Source organism: Delphinus delphis, chromosome 11, assembly GCF_949987515.2.
Source record: "Delphinus delphis chromosome 11, mDelDel1.2, whole genome shotgun sequence".
NCBI classification, from domain to species: domain Eukaryota; kingdom Metazoa; phylum Chordata; class Mammalia; order Artiodactyla; family Delphinidae; genus Delphinus; species Delphinus delphis.
Window position 1 is genome coordinate 8,475,686 of NC_082693.1, and position 5,452 is coordinate 8,481,137.

The window sequence follows — 5,452 nt, forward strand, 5'->3', positions numbered from 1 at the left end:
TCTTTTTTCCCCTAGTTTGCTAGGGCGGAAACTTAGATTATTTATTTTAAATTTCTCTTCGTTTCTAATATATGCACTCAATTCTATAAATTTCCCTCTAAGGACTGCTTTTAGAAGTGTGTTGTTTAGAGAAAAGGGAACCCTCCTACACTGTTGATGGGAATGTAAATGGGTACAGCCACTATGGAGAAGAGTACAGAGGTTCCTTAAAAAACTAAAAACAGAACTACCATATGATCCAACAATCCCACTCCAAGGAATATATCTGGAAAAAACCATAATCTGAAAGGATACATGCACCCCAATGTTCACTGCAGTATTATTTACTATAGCCAAGACATGAAAGCAATTGAAATGTCCACTGACAGGGGAATGTATAAAGAAGATGTAGTGTATATATATATATACACACACACACACACACACACACACACACACACACACACACACACACAATGGAATATTACTCAGCCATGAAAAAAAAGAAAACAATGCCATTTGCAGCAACATGGATGGACCTAGAGGTTATCATACTAAGTGAAGTAAGTCAGACAGAGAAAGACAAAGGTATCACTCATATGTGGAAGCTATTTTTTTTAAAAAAATGAAACAAATGAACTTATTTACAAAACATAATCAGACTTACAGATATTGAAAACAAACTTATGGTTACCAAAGGGGAAACATAGTGCGGGGGGATAAATTAGGAGCTTGGGATGAACATACACATACCACTGTATATAAGATAGTTAACCAACAAGGACCTACTGTATAGCACAGGGAATTCTACTCAATATTCTGGGATAACCTATATGAGAAAAGAATCTAAAAAAGAATGAATATATGTATATGTATAAATGAACCACTTTGCTGTACCCTTGAAACTAACACAACATTTCAAATCAACTATACTCCAATAAAATTAAAAAAAAAGAAGTGTGTTGTTTAATCTCCATGTAGTTGGGATTTTCTAGTTATCTTTCTTAATGATATCTAGTTTAATTCCATCGCAACCTGAGAGCAGATATTGGATGAGTTTTATTCTTTTAAATTAGATTTTTTCCTAAAAATTAAGTTCTTCTTTCAAAGCTCAGTATTATGTTAATCTAATATTTTTTAGTACAACAAAACTATTTACTTTCGTTTGTTGCACGACTACTATATTGAAAAATATCGGTTGTAGATATGGATTTGTGCAAAAGCAAGCATAAATACCCCACGAGAAAATCAAGCAGGATATATTTATTTAAAGTGTGCCAAAGGAGAATAAAGTAAAGATCCATTAGTAACATTTTTCCAGGCCAGATCAAGGAATAGATTTTTTTTCCCTAAGTATCACTGAGCCCACAGTTGTGAATGATACCATCTGAATGAATGAGTATCAAGATAGACTTTCTACAACCATGCAGGTGCTTCCCTAAGAAAAATTCTGCTTTCAGGCCAGTCATGATATATTCCAGGGGCCTCTTTTTGGACTTCATTATTCTTGGAGTTATACCATATGACTCAGGTAGTATGCTCAGATATGAACACAATTTTAATGCTTAACCTGAGCTTTCCCAAGCTAACAACCTGGTCCAAGTATTTTCTCAAACTCAGGGTTCCTAAACCTGAAAGAAAGTCAAGTTTCCAGAAATTTCAGGGAGCTGTGTTAATGAGCAGTTAGAATAACTATGTGGCATATCTTTTATATATCATTTAATTAAACAGATTAAATTCCCCACAACAATGAATCTGAATCACAAACTTAATGACTATATGTTAAATTTTTCAACTATATTTTCATGAAAGTTTTACCTTAAAAACAGTTTGCTTGAAATAAATACCCAGGACAGTGTCAGGCATGTAATAATTCCTCAGTAAACATTAGGTAAATTTGAATGACTAGGATGCTAAAATATGATCATTCCTGTTTAATTTTAACTGAGAGTATATATGCCAAGAACAATTCTATGGACACTAGACTGCTTGTACCAGACACGCTAACAAACTCACAAAACTGATTTTCCCTTCACTCCTATCTCATCATTAAATATTACTTATTTTCTATCTCACGGCTCTAAATTAATCAATCTAAGGAAGTCAACTGAAGACATCTTTGGAATGGAGCATAAAATTATGGATGTGTGTAGAAAGGGTAGAGTTTTATCACTGGACATGACCTGATTGGCTACTTATGAAGATGCTAACCTGGGTTTTCTCCTCATGCCAGATTCACTCAACACCACCTATACAAAATTCAAATATAAAGGTGCATAAGTTCAAATATAACAGTGTATTTTCCAATATGAAAATCCAGTACTTACTTGTCTATTATTATTCTGGGAGCTTTGATGATCATGGATCTCTTTTCCATGATACCTTCTTGAACTTTTTTTCTAAGTTTAAATAAATTCCTAACAGAATAAATCACTAAGACTACAGTATTTTAGAGATAACTTTACTATTGTATTTAACATGTTGCTTTATAGATAAGTAATACAACAAATGTACAATTTATTTAGGGCTTACATGGGTCAGTTTGTGTATTGAGTTCTTTACAAACATCAATTCATTTAACCTCTATAACAATATCATGAGATAAATATTATTATCACTATTGTACAATGAGATATGAAAAGCCAAGAAACGTTAAGTGAGCAGTTCACGTGTCTCAATCTGTTTTTAATCTGATGGATGACATGGAACAATGGAAAGAATACTAGCATAGAATTACGGGCACAAATATCTTCTTAGCTCTGTCATTTGCAAACAGACCCTCAGGGAACTGTCTGCCAATCACAGACAGTAATACTAAGTTACAGAGATATTGGCATGTTTAATGAGTCAAGGTATTTGAAACTTCCTCGAATATTTGAATTACCTTTTAATAAAGGGAGGGTATTAACTGAAAACACAAATGGATGTCTTCAGCAACAACGATTAACTAAGTATTCATCTTCTCTTCTGCAGGTTCTTCATAAAAGGACCAACTAAAGAAAATAGCTGTGCTGCCATCAAGGAAAACAGAATTTACTCTGAAACTTGCAATAGGGTTTTCAAATGGATTCGCCAATATTAAAATTTTAAAAGTGATAGCGGAATAATCAAGGATGAAAGTTCTTTTGCCTAACATTAATCTTCAGGAGTAAGAATTTAAAATTGCAGTTAAACACCAGCCTCGCTTTTCTATTTTCCCTTGATCATCTTCATGGGTCCTAGCCACAGAGTAACCCATGTTAGCAATCTAAAATATACCCCTCCGATGCTTTATGTGATAATGTAATCCAGAGTGAACCCATGCATTTATATTCATGATTTAATTCACCTTTTCTTTTACAACAAATGTGAACAAATTATGTCTGCTTTTCTGTCACTTTGCTTTTCTTCTATTCTTAACAATATCCTATGGAAATTTCATATAGTTCCGAGTTGCATTATAGTGTGGATTCATACATTTTTCACTCCTTTATTGATGAGCATTAACTTTTTTCAGATTTTTGCTACGTGAACTATGCTGCGATAAACATTCTGAATATCTTTCTAAATAGTAGCACTTTTATTTCTATGATGTAAACTTTAAAATTGGGCTTTCTGGGTAAAAAGTGTTAAAAATGTTGTCGGTTGGCTTTATACAACGTTTGTCTTAATTTAGAAACTATCACAAACTTATAAGAAGATTATAGGTACAGGAAAAAAAAATTACCTTTTCTCCAAACCTCTTGGGAATTAGTTGCCAATTTGATGAATTTCATTATAAAATTTCACGTATCGTTAGATACTTTTGTGTATATTTCCTACCCAAAAAATCCCCTACTTAATCACAATACAATTATCGATCAACCGATTAACATTGACACAGTGCTACCATCTCTAACTCTCTACCAGGTTTGCCGGTTGTCAAATAATGTTCTTTGGAGTAAAACACCCAGATCAGAATCATTTTCTGCGTTTAGTTATTTTGCCTCTTTAGTCTCTCAGCATCTAGAAGAGTTCCTTAGCCTTCCTTGACATTCATGACCTGATACTTTTAAATACTACAAGCTGGATGTTCTGTAAAATGTTCTTCAGTTTACATTTGTCTGATTATCGAATAGCAGAGCAATCGTGCAGCGAAGCTTTGTTTTTCTCGCTGCAACTTTTCAGAAGATGCAGTTTTATTTGTTCCATTATTGATGATGCTCACTTTATTCACATGGTTAATGTGGTGCCTACCAGACTTCACTGGAAAGCTTCTCTTTTCCCTTTGTAATCAATTAATATTTTGTTGGAAAAGACCAAGATGGCCTTAACATTCCCCTGAGCTTGACTAAACTTTAGACAAGTTTCATTCTTCCTGATGATGCACTCTTGACTTCCCCCTTTTTAGAGCATTTTCTCTAGGAAGCTTGCTACTGGAAATTCTTTCTCTACCCCGAAGAGATGTAAATCTTTTAAGAAGCCTCTTAAATATTTTACAGCCCAGAAATGTCTTTCGCCAGGACCTGGGAGCCATCCTTTTGAAATGCAATCATCAAGAAAGATTGCACCTTTGTTTCTCAGTTTCTTTGAGAGGGTAGGAGCCAAACTTCAGTGGGTGCCTAGCTCCAAGTTGTGAAACTACCTCCTATTATGAATATCTGAGAAAGTTTAATTTTCTTTTCAGTAAAGTCATATAGATGGTATGTGATCCCCCTTTTACCCCATCTCTTTAAAAGTTTATTGCTTTTTGTTTCAGCAGATTTTTAGTTCAGACTGAATTCTGGTCTATTTCCCCTACTGCAATAACCTTGAATAAAGTCTTCCTTTCCTGTGTAACATTGTTCTGTGCAATTTTCACTTTCACAGGTGGTATTTTTAAACTCTGTGAATATCCCATTCATCATCAAAATTTCAATTTATTCATTTTTATATGTATACCTTTGTGGGCTTCCACTTTCATATTTTGTTCAATGGGTTATAGTCTCCTGTTTTGATGGTCTAATTGTTTCAGAACTACTCATGAGAGTCACCAGTCAAGATGACATCTGTATTCTTAATCTTCACAACCCTTTGCTGGTCTGCAGTTTTTTTTTTGTTGTTGTTGTTGTTATTTTTTAATGATAATAACTTCAGCAGAATACCAATAACCATTTCTGCCAAAGTTTGAAATGAACTTTATGTTCTAGTCTGATTCATAAACATTAATAAAATAATTTAATCAGACAAATATAAAAATGTCTTTTCCAAATAATTTGCTTCTCTTTGTAGTTTAAAATGTTACATTTTGTTTTCTGTCTCCTTGTCTAGTTCCATACAGACAGGGTTTTTTTCCTGTTTGGAAACCTGTTGCATCCCTATCATTTAAATCAATGCCTGATACATAATAGATGCTCAATAAATATTGATTGAATAAAATTTTATAGGTGCTGTAACGAAAAGTTCTGTGGATCAAGATGGCAGAGGAGTGGGACGCAGAGATCACCTTCTCCCCACAGATACATCAAAAATACAT